We start from the raw sequence: 16,441 nt of genomic DNA, 5'->3' as shown, positions 1-16,441 counted from the left end.
AGGCGTTTTATTAAGAAATACTCTCAGATGTGATTAAGGCGAATGGCGCTGATAAAGCATTTGCCAAAGCGGTACGGCGTAAGGTGGGACGAGGCATTCTGAATTACATTTTATAGATGTATTTCTCACAAATCTCTGAGCCTCCCGCGGTCGTCGTCTTCGTCTTCGTCGTCGTCGTCGTCAATTAGCAAATGGCCATCGTAGCAAATGCGGCGAGGGACACCCTGCCATCGATTCCGATTGCGCAAAGTGTGTGGTCTTGTTTTCCTGTCTATGTTTGGTCGGTCTCGTAAGAGGTTGAATGTAACGAATGGGTGGGAAAGAGTAAGGGGCAGCGGCTGTGTGGAACGAAAACACAATTCCTCAGGGGGTGTGAGCGTTTCGAGATGAATCGTATATAAGTTATACTTGGTCGTCAGTGACCGTGTGGCCTAATGGATAAGGCGTCGGACTTCGGATCCGAAGATTGCAGGTTCGAATCCTGTCACGGTCGTGTTTTTCCAGTTCTGAGAAACAAACATACCGTTTTAATGTAGCAATTGTGCAGTACGAAACCGTCTGAATGTTGCTGTTGACCATTTTGTGCTTGGAGATGGTCTTGAGCTTGAAACACACACGAGAAGACCGGTTTTAACTAGCGAAATGGTCGGCAGAGTGCCCTCACCGCGAGGTTTGACTGGCACTTGCACATCTAAAACAACGTCGGAAAGTAACTCGTTCGGCTTTTGAGTCACGTCAAGTATGTGTGTTAATTTTGACGCCGCTAGCTCTGCAGATTGTCATGCAATTCCTTTACCTCTCAGAAATGATTATGAAATAAAAGTGAAGTACGTGACGAGTGTCGTTAGGAAAACATTAGGCAGCATGGAGAGATTCTGTATGGGACCAACCAACCCAAACGAGTACTGTGTGATCTGCTACCCAGGAGGTACCCAACGAGGCAGCACGGCTAGCTCAGTCGGTAGAGCATGAGACAGGGTCGTGGGTTCGAGCCCTTCGCTGGGCGGAATGGAATTTTTCTCCACTGCAGATGTAAATTACCGATTTTCTGATTAACGTGATGTAATGGAAATAGCAACTTTAAAATTTGCCTACGTCTCAATCAGTCGCAAGAAAACTGTATTTGAAGGTGAAGTTGATTTTGTAGACATGTGTGAAAGTCATGTTCTGAAGTGCAGGTGATTTTGTTTGGAGAGAACATCGGCTACGTGTCAGATGTGTATCCAAGCAGTAATGGGTCGCCATAGCTGCAAATATTAGTGAAAAATATGAAGTGTTGTCAGCTGAAGTCTGAAGATTCAGACGACCGTACGGACGAAGTACGCAAAAGTTCCGCTAGGCCGCGCCTCTTTAGCTCAGTGGTAGAGCACTGGTCTAGTAAACCAGGACTCGTGAGTTCCATCCTCACAGGAGGAAGACGAATTTTGGAAATCAGTTGCGCGTCATGGCCGTATAGCAAACAGTATCTGTGATGGCGAACAATTAGCGAGAGGCGTTTTATTAAGAAATACTCTCAGATGTGATTAAGGCGAATGGCGCTGATAAATCATTTGCCAAAGCGGTACGGCATAAGGTGGGACGAGGCATTCTGAATTACATTTTATGTATTTCTCACAAATCTCTGAGCCTCTCGCGGTCGTCGTCGTCGTCGTCGTCGTCGTCGTCGCCGCCGCCGCCGCTTCTGCAGAAGTAGCAAATGGCCATCGTAGCAAATGCGGCGAGGGACACCCTGCCATCGATTCCGATTGCGCAAAGTGTGTGGTCTTGTTTTCCTGTCTATGTTTGGTCGGTCTCGTAAGAGGTTGAATGTAACGAATGGGTGGGAAAGAGTAAGGGGCAGCGGCTGTGTGGAACGAAAACACAATTCCTCTGGGGGTGTGAGCGTTTCGAGATGAATCGTATATAAGTTATACTTGGTCGTCAGTGACCGTGTGGCCTAATGGATAAGGCGTCGGACTTCGGATCCGAAGATTGCAGGTTCGAATCCTGTCACGGTCGTGTTTTTCCAGTTCTGAGAAACAAACATACCGTTTTAATGTAGCAATTGTGCAGTACGAAACCGTCTGAATGTTGCTGTTGACCATTTTGTGCTTGGAGATGGTCTTGAGCTTGAAACACACACAACAAGACCGGTGTTAACTAGCGAAATGGTCGGCAGAGTGCCCTCACCTCGAGGTTTGACTGGCACTTGCACATCTAAAACAACGTCGGAAAGTAACTCGTTCGGCTTTTGAGTCACGTCAAGTACGTGTGTTAATTTTGACGCCGCTAGCTCTGCAGATTGTCATGCAATTCCTTTACCTCTCAGAAATGATTATGAAATAAAAGTGAAGTACGTGACAGGTGTCGTTAGGAAAACATTAGGCAGCATGGAGAGATTCTGTATGGGACCAACCAACCCAAACGAGTACTGTGTGATCTGCTACCCAGGAGGTACCCAACGAGGCAGCACGGCTAGCTCAGTCGGTAGAGCATGAGACTCTTAATCACAGGGTCATGGGTTCGAGCCCTTCGCTGGGCGGAACGGAATTTTTCTCCACTGCAGATGTAAATTACCGATTTTCTGATTAACGTGATGTAATGGAAATAGGAACTTTAAAATTTGCCTACGTCTCAATCAGTCGCAAGAAAACTGTATTTGAAGGTGAAGGTGATTTTGTAGACATGTGTGAAAGTCATGTTCTGAAGTGCAGGTGATTTTGTTTGGAGAGAACATCGGCTACGTGTCAGATGTGTATCCAAGCAGTAATGGGTCGCCATAGCTGCAAATATTAGTGAAAAATATGAAGTGTTGTCAGCTGAAGTCTGATGATTCAGACGACCGTACGGACGAAGTACGCAAAAGTTCCGCTAGGCCGCGCCTCTTTAGCTCAGTGGTAGAGCACTGGTCTAGTAAACCAGGAGTCGTGAGTTCCATCCTCACAGGAGGAAGACGAATTTTGGAAATCAGTTGCGCGTCATGGCCGTATTGCAAACAGTATCTGTGATGGCGAACAATTAGCGAGAGGCGTTTTATTAAGAATTACTCTCAGATGTGATTAAGGCGAATGGCGCTGATAAAGCATTTGCCAAAGCGGTACGGCATAAGGTGGGACGAGGCATTCTGAATTACATTTTATAGATGTATTTCTCACAAATCTCTGAGCCTCCCGCGGTCGACGTCTTCGTCGTCGTCGTCGTCGTCGTCGCCGCCGCCGCTTCTGCAGAATTAGCAAATGGCCATCGTAGCAAATGCGGCGAGGGACACCCTGCCATCGATTCCGATTGCGCAAAGTGTGTGGTCTTGTTTTCCTGTCTATGTTTGGTCGGTCTCGTAAGAGGTTGAATGTAACGAATGGGTGGGAAAGAGTAAGGGGCAGCGGCTGTGTGGAACGAAAACACAATTCCTCAGGGGGTGTGAGCGTTTCGAGATGAATCGTATATAAGTTATACTTGGTCGTCAGTGACCCTGTGGCCTAATGGATAAGGCGTCGGACTTCGGATCCGAAGATTGCAGGTTCGAATCCTGTCACGGTCGTGTTTTTCCAGTTCTGAGAAACAAACATACCGTTTTAATGTAGCAATTGTGCAGTACGAAACCGTCTGAATGTTGCTGTTGACCATTTTGTGCTTGGAGATGGTCTTGAGCTTGAAACACACACAAGAAGACCGGTTTTAACTAGCGAAATGGTCGGCAGAGTGCCCTCACCGCGAGGTTTGACTGGCACTTGCACATCTAAAACAACGTCGGAAAGTAACTCGTTCGGCTTTTGAGTCACGTCAAGTATGTGTGTTAATTTTGACGCCGCTAGCTCTGCAGATTGTCATGCAATTCCTTTACCTCTCAGAAATGATTATGAAGTAAAAGTGAAGTACGTGACGAGTGTCGTTAGGAAAACATTAGGCAGCATGGAGAGATTCTGTATGGGACCAACCAACCCAAACGAGTACTGTGTGATCTGCTACCCAGGAGGTACCCAACGAGGCAGCACGGCTAGCTCAGTCGGTAGAGCATGAGACTCTTAATCACAGGGTCGTGGGTTCGAGCCCTTCGCTGGGCGGAACGGAATTTTTCTCCACTGCAGATGTAAATTACCGATTTTCTGATTAACGTGATGTAATGGAAATAGCAACTTTAAAATTTGCCTACGTCTCAATCAGTCGCAAGAAAACTGTATTTGAAGGTGAAGGTGATTTTGTAGACATGTGTGAAAGTCATGTTCTGAAGTGCAGGTGATTTTGTTTGGAGAGAACATCGGCTACGTGTCAGATGTGTATCCAAGCAGTAATGGGTCGCCATAGCTGCAAATATTAGTGAAAAATATGAAGTGTTGTCAGCTGAAGTCTGAAGATTCAGACGACCGTACGGACGAAGTACGCAAAAGTTCCGCTAGGCCGCGCCTCTTTAGCTCAGTGGTAGAGCACTGGTCTAGTAAACCAGGAGTCGTGAGTTCCATCCTCACAGGAGGAAAACGAATTTTGGAAATCAGTTGCGCGTCATGGCCGTATAGCAAACAGTATCTGTGATGGCGAACAATTAGCGAGAGGCGTTTTATTAAAAAATACTCTCAGATGTGATTAAGGCGAATGGCGCTGATAAATCATTTGCCAAAGCGGTACGGCATAAGGTGGGACGAGGCATTCTGAATTACATTTTATGTATTTCTCACAAATCTCTGAGCCTCTCGCGGTCGTCGTCGTCGTCGTCGTCGTCGTCGTCGTCGTCGTCGTCGTCGCCGCTTCTGCAGAAGTAGCAAATGGCCATCGTAGCAAATGCGGCGAGGGACACCCTGCCATCGATTCCGATTGCGCAAAGTGTGTGGTCTTGTTTTCCTGTCTATGTTTGGTCGGTCTCGTAAGAGGTTGAATGTAACGAATGGGTGGGAAAGAGTAAGGGGCAGCGGCTGTGTGGAACGAAAACACAATTCCTCTGGGGGTGTGAGCGTTTCGAGATGAATCGTATATAAGTTATACTTGGTCGTCAGTGACCGTGTGGCCTAATGGATAAGGCGTCGGACTTCGGATCCGAAGATTGCAGGTTCGAATCCTGTCACGGTCGTGTTTTTCCAGTTCTGAGAAACAAACATACCGTTTTAATGTAGCAATTGTGCAGTACGAAACCGTCTGAATGTTGCTGTTGACCATTTTGTGCTTGGAGATGGTCTTGAGCTTGAAACACACACAAGAAGACCGGTGTTAACTAGCGAAATGGTCGGCAGAGTGCCCTCACCGCGAGGTTTGACTGGCACTTGCACATCTAAAACAACGTCGGAAAGTAACTCGTTCGGCTTTTGAGTCACGTCAAGTATGTGTGTTAATTTTGACGCCGCTAGCTCTGCAGATTGTCATGCAATTCCTTTACCTCTCAGAAATGATTATGAAATAAAAGTGAAGTACGTGACAGGTGTCGTTAGGAAAACATTAGGCAGCATGGAGAGATTCTGTATGGGACCAACCAACCCAAACGAGTACTGTGTGATCTGCTACCCAGGAGGTACCCAACGAGGCAGCACGGCTAGCTCAGTCGGTAGAGCATGAGACTCTTAATCACAGGGTCATGGGTTCGAGCCCTTCGCTGGGCGGAACGGAATTTTTCTCCACTGCAGATGTAAATTACCGATTTTCTGATTAACGTGATGTAATGGAAATAGCAACTTTAAAATTTGCCTACGTCTCAATCAGTCGCAAGAAAACTGTATTTGAAGGTGAAGGTGATTTTGTAGACATGTGTGAAAGTCATGTTCTGAAGTGCAGGTGATTTTGTTTGGAGAGAACATCGGCTACGTGTCAGATGTGTATCCAAGCAGTAATGGGTCGCCATAGCTGCAAATATTAGTGAAAAATATGAAGTGTTGTCAGCTGAAGTCTGATGATTCAGACGACCGTACGGACGAAGTACGCAAAAGTTCCGCTAGGCCGCGCCTCTTTAGCTCAGTGGTAGAGCACTGGTCTAGTAAACCAGGAGTCGTGAGTTCCATCCTCACAGGAGGAAGACGAATTTTGGAAATCAGTTGCGCGTCATGGCCGTATAGCAAACAGTATCTGTGATGGCGAACAATTAGCGAGAGGCGTTTTATTAAGAATTACTCTCAGATGTGATTAAGGCGAATGGCGCTGATAAAGCATTTGCCAAAGCGGTACGGCATAAGGTGGGACGAGGCATTCTGAATTACATTTTATAGATGTATTTCTCACAAATCTCTGAGCCTCCCGCGGTCGACGTCTTCGTCGTCGTCGTCGTCGTCGTCGTCGTCGCCGCCGCCGCTTCTGCAGAATTAGCAAATGGCCATCGTAGCAAATGCGGCGAGGGACACCCTGCCATCGATTCCGATTGCGCAAAGTGTGTGGTCTTGTTTTCCTGTCTATGTTTGGTCGGTCTCGTAAGAGGTTGAATGTAACGAATGGGTGGGAAAGAGTAAGGGGCAGCGGCTGTGTGGAACGAAAACACAATTCCTCAGGGGGTGTGAGCGTTTCGAGATGAATCGTATATAAGTTATACTTGGTCGTCAGTGACCGTGTGGCCTAATGGATAAGGCGTCGGACTTCGGATCCGAAGATTGCAGGTTCGAATCCTGTCACGGTCGTGTTTTTCCAGTTCTGAGAAACAAACATACCGTTTTAATGTAGCAATTGTGCAGTACGAAACCGTCTGAATGTTGCTGTTGACCATTTTGTGCTTGGAGATGGTCTTGAGCTTGAAACACACACAAGAAGACCGGTTTTAACTAGCGAAATGGTCGGCAGAGTGCCCTCACCGCGAGGTTTGACTGGCACTTGCACATCTAAAACAACGTCGGAAAGTAACTCGTTCGGCTTTTGAGTCACGTCAAGTATGTGTGTTAATTTTGACGCCGCTAGCTCTGCAGATTGTCATGCAATTCCTTTACCTCTCAGAAATGATTATGAAGTAAAAGTGAAGTACGTGACGAGTGTCGTTAGGAAAACATTAGGCAGCATGGAGAGATTCTGTATGGGACCAACCAACCCAAACGAGTACTGTGTGATCTGCTACCCAGGAGGTACCCAACGAGGCAGCACGGCTAGCTCAGTCGGTAGAGCATGAGACTCTTAATCACAGGGTCGTGGGTTCGAGCCCTTCGCTGGGCGGAACGGAATTTTTCTCCACTGCAGATGTAAATTACCGATTTTCTGATTAACGTGATGTAATGGAAATAGCAACTTTAAAATTTGCCTACGTCTCAATCAGTCGCAAGAAAACTGTATTTGAAGGTGAAGGTGATTTTGTAGACATGTGTGAAAGTCATGTTCTGAAGTGCAGGTGATTTTGTTTGGAGAGAACATCGGCTACGTGTCAGATGTGTATCCAAGCAGTAATGGGTCGCCATAGCTGCAAATATTAGTGAAAAATATGAAGTGTTGTCAGCTGAAGTCTGAAGATTCAGACGACCGTACGGACGAAGTACGCAAAAGTTCCGCTAGGCCGCGCCTCTTTAGCTCAGTGGTAGAGCACTGGTCTAGTAAACCAGGAGTCGTGAGTTCCATCCTCACAGGAGGAAGACGAATTTTGGAAATCAGTTGCGCGTCATGGCCGTATAGCAAACAGTATCTGTGATGGCGAACAATTAGCGAGAGGCGTTTTATTAAGAATTACTCTCAGATGTGATTAAGGCGAATGGCGCTGATAAAGCATTTGCCAAAGCGGTACGGCATAAGGTGGGACGAGGCATTCTGAATTACATTTTATAGATGTATTTCTCACAAATCTCTGAGCCTCCCGCGGTCGTCGTCTTCGTCTTCGTCGTCGTCGGCGTCAATTAGCAAATGGCCATCGTAGCAAATGCGGCGAGGGACACCCTGCCATCGATTCCGATTGCGCAAAGTGTGTGGTCTTGTTTTCCTGTCTATGTTTGGTCGGTCTCGTAAGAGGTTGAATGTAACGAATGGGTGGGAAAGAGTAAGGGGCAGCGGCTGTGTGGAACGAAAACACAATTCCTCAGGGGGTGTGAGCGTTTCGAGATGAATCGTATATAAGTTATACTTGGTCGTCAGTGACCGTGTGGCCTAATGGATAAGGCGTCGGACTTCGGATCCGAAGATTGCAGGTTCGAATCCTGTCACGATCGTGTTTTTCCAGTTCTGAGAAACAAACATACCGTTTTAATGTAGCAATTGTGCAGTACGAAACCGTCTGAATGTTGCTGTTGACCATTTTGTGCTTGAAGATGGTCTTGAGCTTGAAACACACACAAGAAGACCGGTGTTAACTAGCGAAATGGTCGGCAGAGTGCCCTCACCGCGAGGTTTGACTGGCACTTGCACATCTAAAACAACGTCGGAAAGTAACTCGTTCGGCTTTTGAGTCACGTCAAGTATGTGTGTTAATTTTGACGCCGCTAGCTCTGCAGATTGTCATGCAATTCCTTTACCTCTCAGAAATGATTATGAAATAAAAGTGAAGTACGTGACGAGTGTCGTTAGGAAAACATTAGGCAGCATGGAGAGATTCTGTATGGGACCAACCAACCCAAACGAGTACTGTGTGATCTGCTACCCAGGAGGTATCCAACGAGGCAGCACCGCTAGCTCAGTCGGTAGAGCATGAGACTCTTAATCACAGGGTCGTGGGTTCGAGCCCTTCGCTGGGCGGAACGGAATTCTTCTCCACTGCAGATGTAAATTACCGATTTTCTGATTAACGTGATGTAATGGAAATAGCAACTTTAAAATTTGCCTACGTCTCAATCAGTCGCAAGAAAACTGTATTTGAAGGTGAAGGTGATTTTGTAGACATGTGTGAAAGTCATGTTCTGAAGTGCAGGTGATTTTGTTTGGAGAGAACATCGGCTACGTGTCAGATGTGTATCCAAGCAATAATGGGTCGCCATAGCTGCAAATATTAGTGAGAAATATGAAGTGTTGTCAGCTGAAGTCTGATGATTCAGACGACCGTACGGACGAAGTACGCAAAAGTTCCGCTAGGCCGCGCCTCTTTAGCTCAGTGGTAGAGCACTGGTCTAGTAAACCAGGAGTCGTGAGTTCCATCCTCACAGGAGGAAGACGAATTTTGGAAATCAGTTGCGCGTCATGGCCGTATAGCAAACAGTATCTGTGATGGCGAACAATTAGCGAGCGGCGTTTTATTAAGAATTACTCTCAGATGTGATTAAGGCGAATGGCGCTGATAAAGCATTTGCCAAAGCGGTACGGCATAAGGTGGGACGAGGCATTCTGAATTACATTTTATAGATGTATTTCTCACAAATCTCTGAGCCTCCCGAGGTCGACGTCTTCGTCGTCGTCGTCGCCGCCGCCGCCGCTTCTGCAGAATTAGCAAATGGCCATCGTAGCAAATGCGGCGAGGGACACCCTGCCATCGATTCCGATTGCGCAAAGTGTGTGGTCTTGTTTTCCTGTCTATGTTTGGTCGGTCTCGTAAGAGGTTGAATGTAACGAATGGGTGGGAAAGAGTAAGGGGCAGCGGCTGTGTGGAACGAAAACACAATTCCTCAGGGGGTGTGAGCGTTTCGAGATGAATCGTATATAAGTTATACTTGGTCGTCAGTGACCGTGTGGCCTAATGGATAAGGCGTCGGACTTCGGATCCGAAGATTGCAGGTTCGAATCCTGTCACGGTCGTTTTTTTCCAGTTCTGAGAAACAAACATACCGTTTTAATGTAGCAATTGTGCAGTACGAAACCGTCTGAATGTTGCTGTTGACCATTTTGTGCTTGGAGATGGTCTTGAGCTTTAAACACACACAAGAAGACCGGTTTTAAGTAGCGAAATGGTCGGCAGAGTGCCCTCACCGCGAGGTTTGACTGGCACTTGCACATCTAAAACAACGTCGGAAAGTAACTCGTTCGGCTTTTGAGTCACGTCAAGTATGTGTGTTAATTTTGACGCCGCTAGCTCTGCAGATTGTCATGCAATTCCTTTACCTCTCAGAAATGATTATGAAATAAAAGTGAAGTACGTGACGAGTGTCGTTAGGAAAACATTAGGCAGCATGGAGAGATTCTGTATGGGACCAACCAACCCAAACGAGTACTGTGTGATCTGCTACCCAGGAGGTACCCAACGAGGCAGCACGGCTAGCTCAGTCGGTAGAGCATGAGACTCTTAATCACAGGGTCGTGGGTTCGAGCCCTTCGCTGGGCGGAACGGAATTTTTCTCCACTGCAGATGTAAATTACCGATTTTCTGATTAACGTGTTGTAATGGAAATAGCAACTTTAAAATTTGCCTACGTCTCAATCAGTCGCAAGAAAACTGTATTTGAAGGTGAAGTTGATTTTGTAGACATGTGTGAAAGTCATGTTCTGAAGTGCAGGTGATTTTGTTTGGAGAGAACATCGGCTACGTGTCAGATGTGTATCCAAGCAGTAATGGGTCGCCATAGCTGCAAATATTAGTGAAAAATATGAAGTGTTGTCAGCTGAAGTCTGAAGATTCAGACGACCGTACGGACGAAGTACGCAAAAGTTCCACTAGGCCGCGCCTCTTTAGCTCAGTGGTAGAGCACTGGTCTAGTAAACCAGGAGTCGTGAGTTCCATCCTCACAGGAGGAAGACGAATTTTGGAAATCAGTTGCGCGTCATGGCCGTATAGCAAACAGTATCTGTGATGGCGAACAATTAGCGAGAGGCGTTTTATTAAGAATTACTCTCAGATGTGATTAAGGCGAATGGCGCTGATAAAGCATTTGCCAAAGCGGTACGGCATAAGGTGGGACGAGGCATTCTGAATTACATTTTATAGATGTATTTCTCACAAATCTCTGAGCCTCCCGCGGTCGTCGTCTTCGTCTTCGTCGTCGTCGTCGTCAATTAGCAAATGGCCATCGTAGCAAATGCGGCGAGGGACACCCTGCCATCGATTCCGATTGCGCAAAGTGTGTGGTCTTGTTTTCCTGTCTATGTTTGGTCGGTCTCGTAAGAGGTTGAATGTAACGAATGGGTGGGAAAGAGTAAGGGGCAGCGGCTGTGTGGAACGAAAACACAATTCCTCAGGGGGTGTGAGCGTTTCGAGATGAATCGTATATAAGTTATACTTGGTCGTCAGTGACCGTGTGGCCTAATGGATAAGGCGTCGGACTTCGGATCCGAAGATTGCAGGTTCGAATCCTGTCACGGTCGTGTTTTTCCAGTTCTGAGAAACAAACATACCGTTTTAATGTAGCAATTGTGCAGTACGAAACCGTCTGAATGTTGCTGTTGACCATTTTGTGCTTGAAGATGGTCTTGAGCTTGAAACACACACAAGAAGACCGGTGTTAACTAGCGAAATGGTCGGCAGAGTGCCCTCACCGCGAGGTTTGACTGGCACTTGCACATCTAAAACAACGTCGGAAAGTAACTCGTTCGGCTTTTGAGTCACGTCAAGTATGTGTGTTAATTTTGACGCCGCTAGCTCTGCAGATTGTCATGCAATTCCTTTACCTCTCAGAAATGATTATGAAATAAAAGTGAAGTACGTGACGAGTGTCGTTAGGAAAACATTAGGCAGCATGGAGAGATTCTGTATGGGACCAACCAACCCAAACGAGTACTGTGTGATCTGCTACCCAGGAGGTATCCAACGAGGCAGCACCGCTAGCTCAGTCGGTAGAGCATGAGACTCTTAATCACAGGGTCGTGGGTTCGAGCCCTTCGCTGGGCGGAACGGAATTCTTCTCCACTGCAGATGTAAATTACCGATTTTCTGATTAACGTGATGTAATGGAAATAGCAACTTTAAAATTTGCCTACGTCTCAATCAGTCGCAAGAAAACTGTATTTGAAGGTGAAGGTGATTTTGTAGACATGTGTGAAAGTCATGTTCTGAAGTGCAGGTGATTTTGTTTGGAGAGAACATCGGCTACGTGTCAGATGTGTAGCCAAGCAGTAATGGGTCGCCATAGCTGCAAATATTAGTGAAAAATATGAAGTGTTGTCAGCTGAAGTCTGATGATTCAGACGACCGTACGGACGAAGTACGCAAAAGTTCCGCTAGGCCGCGCCTCTTTAGCTCAGTGGTAGAGCACTGGTCTAGTAAACCAGGAGTCGTGAGTTCCATTCTCACAGGAGGAAGACGAATTTTGGAAATCAGTTGCGCGTCATGGCCGTATAGCAAACAGTATCTGTGATGGCGAACAATTAGCGAGCGGCGTTTTATTAAGAATTACTCTCAGATGTGATTAAGGCGAATGGCGCTGATAAAGCATTTGCCAAAGCGGTACGGCATAAGGTGGGACGAGCATTCTGAATTACATTTTATAGATGTATTTCTCACAAATCTCTGAGCCTCCCAAGGTCGACGTCTTCGTCGTCGTCGTCGCCGCCGCCGCCGCTTCTGCAGAATTAGCAAATGGCCATCGTAGCAAATGCGGCGAGGGACACCCTGCCATCGATTCCGATTGCGCAAAGTGTGTGGTCTTGTTTTCCTGTCTATGTTTGGTCGGTCTCGTAAGAGGTTGAATGTAACGAATGGGTGGGAAAGAGTAAGGGGCAGCGGCTGTGTGGAACGAAAACACAATTCCTCAGGGGGTGTGAGCGTTTCGAGATGAATCGTATATAAGTTATACTTGGTCGTCAGTGACCGTGTGGCCTAATGGATAAGGCGTCGGACTTCGGATCCGAAGATTGCAGGTTCGAATCCTGTCACGGTCGTTTTTTTCCAGTTCTGAGAAACAAACATACCGTTTTAATGTAGCAATTGTGCAGTACGAAACCGTCTGAATGTTGCTGTTGACCATTTTGTGCTTGGAGATGGTCTTGAGCTTGAAACACACACAAGAAGACCGGTTTTAAGTAGCGAAATGGTCGGCAGAGTGCCCTCACCGCGAGGTTTGACTGGCACTTGCACATCTAAAACAACGTCGGAAAGTAACTCGTTCGGCTTTTGAGTCACGTCAAGTATGTGTGTTAATTTTGACGCCGCTAGCTCTGCAGATTGTCATGCAATTCCTTTACCTCTCAGAAATGATTATGAAATAAAAGTGAAGTACGTGACGAGTGTCGTTAGGAAAACATTAGGCAGCATGGAGAGATTCTGTATGGGACCAACCAACCCAAACGAGTACTGTGTGATCTGCTACCCAGGAGGTACCCAACGAGGCAGCACGGCTAGCTCAGTCGGTAGAGCATGAGACTCTTAATCACAGGGTCGTGGGTTCGAGCCCTTCGCTGGGCGGAACGGAATTTTTCTCCACTGCAGATGTAAATTACCGATTTTCTGATTAACGTGTTGTAATGGAAATAGCAACTTTAAAATTTGCCTACGTCTCAATCAGTCGCAAGAAAACTGTATTTGAAGGTGAAGTTGATTTTGTAGACATGTGTGAAAGTCATGTTCTGAAGTGCAGGTGATTTTGTTTGGAGAGAACATCGGCTACGTGTCAGATGTGTATCCAAGCAGTAATGGGTCGCCATAGCTGCAAATATTAGTGAAAAATATGAAGTGTTGTCAGCTGAAGTCTGAAGATTCAGACGACCGTACGGACGAAGTACGCAAAAGTTCCACTAGGCCGCGCCTCTTTAGCTCAGTGGTAGAGCACTGGTCTAGTAAACCAGGAGTCGTGAGTTCCATCCTCACAGGAGGAAGACGAATTTTGGAAATCAGTTGCGCGTCATGGCCGTATAGCAAACAGTATCTGTGATGGCGAACAATTAGCGAGAGGCGTTTTATTAAGAATTACTCTCAGATGTGATTAAGGCGAATGGCGCTGATAAAGCATTTGCCAAAGCGGTACGGCATAAGGTGGGACGAGGCATTCTGAATTACATTTTATAGATGTATTTCTCACAAATCTCTGAGCCTCCCGCGGTCGTCGTCTTCGTCTTCGTCGTCGTCGTCGTCAATTAGCAAATGGCCATCGTAGCAAATGCGGCGAGGGACACCCTGCCATCGATTCCGATTGCGCAAAGTGTGTGGTCTTGTTTTCCTGTCTATGTTTGGTCGGTCTCGTAAGAGGTTGAATGTAACGAATGGGTGGGAAAGAGTAAGGGGCAGCGGCTGTGTGGAACGAAAACACAATTCCTCAGGGGGTGTGAGCGTTTCGAGATGAATCGTATATAAGTTATACTTGGTCGTCAGTGACCGTGTGGCCTAATGGATAAGGCGTCGGACTTCGGATCCGAAGATTGCAGGTTCGAATCCTGTCACGGTCGTGTTTTTCCAGTTCTGAGAAACAAACATACCGTTTTAATGTAGCAATTGTGCAGTACGAAACCGTCTGAATGTTGCTGTTGACCATTTTGTGCTTGAAGATGGTCTTGAGCTTGAAACACACACAAGAAGACCGGTGTTAACTAGCGAAATGGTCGGCAGAGTGCCCTCACCGCGAGGTTTGACTGGCACTTGCACATCTAAAACAACGTCGGAAAGTAACTCGTTCGGCTTTTGAGTCACGTCAAGTATGTGTGTTAATTTTGACGCCGCTAGCTCTGCAGATTGTCATGCAATTCCTTTACCTCTCAGAAATGATTATGAAATAAAAGTGAAGTACGTGACGAGTGTCGTTAGGAAAACATTAGGCAGCATGGAGAGATTCTGTATGGGACCAACCAACCCAAACGAGTACTGTGTGATCTGCTACCCAGGAGGTATCCAACGAGGCAGCACCGCTAGCTCAGTCGGTAGAGCATGAGACTCTTAATCACAGGGTCGTGGGTTCGAGCCCTTCGCTGGGCGGAACGGAATTCTTCTCCACTGCAGATGTAAATTACCGATTTTCTGATTAACGTGATGTAATGGAAATAGCAACTTTAAAATTTGCCTACGTCTCAATCAGTCGCAAGAAAACTGTATTTGAAGGTGAAGGTGATTTTGTAGACATGTGTGAAAGTCATGTTCTGAAGTGCAGGTGATTTTGTTTGGAGAGAACATCGGCTACGTGTCAGATGTGTAGCCAAGCAGTAATGGGTCGCCATAGCTGCTAATATTAGTCAAAAATATGAAGTGTTGTCAGCTGAAGTCTGATGATTCAGACGACCGTACGGACGAAGTACGCAAAAGTTCCGCTAGGCCGCGCCTCTTTAGCTCAGTGGTAGAGCACTGGTCTAGTAAACCAGGAGTCGTGAGTTCCATTCTCACAGGAGGAAGACGAATTTTGGAAATCAGTTGCGCGTCATGGCCGTATAGCAAACAGTATCTGTGATGGCGAACAATTAGCGAGCGGCGTTTTATTAAGAATTACTCTCAGATGTGATTAAGGCGAATGGCGCTGATAAAGCATTTGCCAAAGCGGTACGGCATAAGGTGGGACGAGCATTCTGAATTACATTTTATAGATGTATTTCTCACAAATCTCTGAGCCTCCCAAGGTCGACGTCTTCGTCGTCGTCGTCGCCGCCGCCGCCGCTTCTGCAGAATTAGCAAATGGCCATCGTAGCAAATGCGGCGAGGGACACCCTGCCATCGATTCCGATTGCGCAAAGTGTGTGGTCTTGTTTTCCTGTCTATGTTTGGTCGGTCTCGTAAGAGGTTGAATGTAACGAATGGGTGGGAAAGAGTAAGGGGCAGCGGCTGTGTGGAACGAAAACACAATTCCTCAGGGGGTGTGAGCGTTTCGAGAAGAATCGTATATAAGTTATACTTGGTCGTCAGTGACCGTGTGGCCTAATGGATAAGGCGTCGGACTTCGGATCCGAAGATTGCAGGTTCGAATCCTGTCACGGTCGTTTTTTTCCAGTTCTGAGAAACAAACATACCGTTTTAATGTAGCAATTGTGCAGTACGAAACCGTCTGAATGTTGCTGTTGACCATTTTGTGCTTGGAGATGGTCTTGAGCTTGAAACACACACAAGAAGACCGGTTTTAAGTAGCGAAATGGTCGGCAGAGTGCCCTCACCGCGAGGTTTGACTGGCACTTGCACATCTAAAACAACGTCGGAAAGTAACTCGTTCGGCTTTTGAGTCACGTCAAGTATGTGTGTTAATTTTGACGCCGCTAGCTCTGCAGATTGTCATGCAATTCCTTTACCTCTCAGAAATGATTATGAAATAAAAGTGAAGTACGTGACGAGTGTCGTTAGGAAAACATTAGGCAGCATGGAGAGATTCTGTATGGGACCAACCAACCCAAACGAGTACTGTGTGATCTGCTACCCAGGAGGTACCCAACGAGGCAGCACGGCTAGCTCAGTCGGTAGAGCATGAGACTCTTAATCACAGGGTCGTGGGTTCGAGCCCTTCGCTGGGCGGAACGGAATTTTTCTCCACTGCAGATGTAAATTACCGATTTTCTGATTAACGTGTTGTAATGGAAATAGCAACTTTAAAATTTGCCTACGTCTCAATCAGTCGCAAGAAAACTGTATTTGAAGGTGAAGTTGATTTTGTAGACATGTGTGAAAGTCATGTTCTGAAGTGCAGGTGATTTTGTTTGGAGAGAACATCGGCTACGTGTCAGATGTGTATCCAAGCAGTAATGGGTCGCCATAGCTGCAAATATTAGTGAAAAATATGAAGTGTTGTCAGCTGAAGTCTGAAGGTTCAGACGACCGTACGGACGAAGTACG

General features: G+C 46.6%; 25 non-coding genes across 25 annotated transcripts; all 25 read left to right on the top strand.

Moving 5' to 3' along the window:
• The first annotated feature begins 420 nt into the window (after positions 1–420).
• On the top strand, positions 421–493 carry Trnar-ucg (transfer RNA arginine (anticodon UCG)). The gene has a single exon. It is a non-coding gene; the product is annotated as a tRNA-Arg (tRNA).
• Positions 494–1,925: 1,432 nt separating this feature from the next.
• Trnar-ucg (transfer RNA arginine (anticodon UCG)) lies at positions 1,926–1,998 on the top strand. Its single transcript has one exon. It is a non-coding gene; the product is annotated as a tRNA-Arg (tRNA).
• Positions 1,999–2,859: 861 nt separating this feature from the next.
• Trnat-agu (transfer RNA threonine (anticodon AGU)) lies at positions 2,860–2,931 on the top strand. Its single transcript has one exon. It is a non-coding gene; the product is annotated as a tRNA-Thr (tRNA).
• Positions 2,932–3,444: 513 nt separating this feature from the next.
• Positions 3,445–3,517, top strand: Trnar-ucg (transfer RNA arginine (anticodon UCG)). Its single transcript has one exon. It is a non-coding gene; the product is annotated as a tRNA-Arg (tRNA).
• Positions 3,518–3,967: 450 nt separating this feature from the next.
• Positions 3,968–4,040, top strand: Trnak-cuu (transfer RNA lysine (anticodon CUU)). The gene has a single exon. It is a non-coding gene; the product is annotated as a tRNA-Lys (tRNA).
• A 338-nt stretch (positions 4,041–4,378) lies between these two features.
• On the top strand, positions 4,379–4,450 carry Trnat-agu (transfer RNA threonine (anticodon AGU)). Its single transcript has one exon. It is a non-coding gene; the product is annotated as a tRNA-Thr (tRNA).
• A 515-nt stretch (positions 4,451–4,965) lies between these two features.
• Positions 4,966–5,038, top strand: Trnar-ucg (transfer RNA arginine (anticodon UCG)). Its single transcript has one exon. It is a non-coding gene; the product is annotated as a tRNA-Arg (tRNA).
• An 861-nt stretch (positions 5,039–5,899) lies between these two features.
• On the top strand, positions 5,900–5,971 carry Trnat-agu (transfer RNA threonine (anticodon AGU)). The gene has a single exon. It is a non-coding gene; the product is annotated as a tRNA-Thr (tRNA).
• A 519-nt stretch (positions 5,972–6,490) lies between these two features.
• Trnar-ucg (transfer RNA arginine (anticodon UCG)) lies at positions 6,491–6,563 on the top strand. Its single transcript has one exon. It is a non-coding gene; the product is annotated as a tRNA-Arg (tRNA).
• Positions 6,564–7,013: 450 nt separating this feature from the next.
• On the top strand, positions 7,014–7,086 carry Trnak-cuu (transfer RNA lysine (anticodon CUU)). The gene has a single exon. It is a non-coding gene; the product is annotated as a tRNA-Lys (tRNA).
• A 338-nt stretch (positions 7,087–7,424) lies between these two features.
• Trnat-agu (transfer RNA threonine (anticodon AGU)) lies at positions 7,425–7,496 on the top strand. Its single transcript has one exon. It is a non-coding gene; the product is annotated as a tRNA-Thr (tRNA).
• A 494-nt stretch (positions 7,497–7,990) lies between these two features.
• Trnar-ucg (transfer RNA arginine (anticodon UCG)) lies at positions 7,991–8,063 on the top strand. The gene has a single exon. It is a non-coding gene; the product is annotated as a tRNA-Arg (tRNA).
• An 861-nt stretch (positions 8,064–8,924) lies between these two features.
• Positions 8,925–8,996, top strand: Trnat-agu (transfer RNA threonine (anticodon AGU)). The gene has a single exon. It is a non-coding gene; the product is annotated as a tRNA-Thr (tRNA).
• Positions 8,997–9,503: 507 nt separating this feature from the next.
• Positions 9,504–9,576, top strand: Trnar-ucg (transfer RNA arginine (anticodon UCG)). Its single transcript has one exon. It is a non-coding gene; the product is annotated as a tRNA-Arg (tRNA).
• Positions 9,577–10,026: 450 nt separating this feature from the next.
• Trnak-cuu (transfer RNA lysine (anticodon CUU)) lies at positions 10,027–10,099 on the top strand. Its single transcript has one exon. It is a non-coding gene; the product is annotated as a tRNA-Lys (tRNA).
• Positions 10,100–10,437: 338 nt separating this feature from the next.
• Positions 10,438–10,509, top strand: Trnat-agu (transfer RNA threonine (anticodon AGU)). The gene has a single exon. It is a non-coding gene; the product is annotated as a tRNA-Thr (tRNA).
• A 494-nt stretch (positions 10,510–11,003) lies between these two features.
• On the top strand, positions 11,004–11,076 carry Trnar-ucg (transfer RNA arginine (anticodon UCG)). The gene has a single exon. It is a non-coding gene; the product is annotated as a tRNA-Arg (tRNA).
• Positions 11,077–11,937: 861 nt separating this feature from the next.
• On the top strand, positions 11,938–12,009 carry Trnat-agu (transfer RNA threonine (anticodon AGU)). Its single transcript has one exon. It is a non-coding gene; the product is annotated as a tRNA-Thr (tRNA).
• Positions 12,010–12,515: 506 nt separating this feature from the next.
• On the top strand, positions 12,516–12,588 carry Trnar-ucg (transfer RNA arginine (anticodon UCG)). Its single transcript has one exon. It is a non-coding gene; the product is annotated as a tRNA-Arg (tRNA).
• A 450-nt stretch (positions 12,589–13,038) lies between these two features.
• On the top strand, positions 13,039–13,111 carry Trnak-cuu (transfer RNA lysine (anticodon CUU)). Its single transcript has one exon. It is a non-coding gene; the product is annotated as a tRNA-Lys (tRNA).
• A 338-nt stretch (positions 13,112–13,449) lies between these two features.
• On the top strand, positions 13,450–13,521 carry Trnat-agu (transfer RNA threonine (anticodon AGU)). The gene has a single exon. It is a non-coding gene; the product is annotated as a tRNA-Thr (tRNA).
• Positions 13,522–14,015: 494 nt separating this feature from the next.
• Positions 14,016–14,088, top strand: Trnar-ucg (transfer RNA arginine (anticodon UCG)). The gene has a single exon. It is a non-coding gene; the product is annotated as a tRNA-Arg (tRNA).
• An 861-nt stretch (positions 14,089–14,949) lies between these two features.
• Positions 14,950–15,021, top strand: Trnat-agu (transfer RNA threonine (anticodon AGU)). The gene has a single exon. It is a non-coding gene; the product is annotated as a tRNA-Thr (tRNA).
• Positions 15,022–15,527: 506 nt separating this feature from the next.
• On the top strand, positions 15,528–15,600 carry Trnar-ucg (transfer RNA arginine (anticodon UCG)). Its single transcript has one exon. It is a non-coding gene; the product is annotated as a tRNA-Arg (tRNA).
• Positions 15,601–16,050: 450 nt separating this feature from the next.
• Positions 16,051–16,123, top strand: Trnak-cuu (transfer RNA lysine (anticodon CUU)). Its single transcript has one exon. It is a non-coding gene; the product is annotated as a tRNA-Lys (tRNA).
• The last annotated feature ends 318 nt before the right edge of the window (positions 16,124–16,441 follow it).

The sequence above is a fragment of the Schistocerca gregaria genome, chromosome 3 (genome assembly GCF_023897955.1).
Source record: "Schistocerca gregaria isolate iqSchGreg1 chromosome 3, iqSchGreg1.2, whole genome shotgun sequence".
In the NCBI taxonomy this organism is placed as follows: domain Eukaryota; kingdom Metazoa; phylum Arthropoda; class Insecta; order Orthoptera; family Acrididae; genus Schistocerca; species Schistocerca gregaria.
The sequence above is the reverse complement of the archived record's forward strand: the minus strand, read 5'-3'. Positions and strand labels throughout refer to the sequence as shown.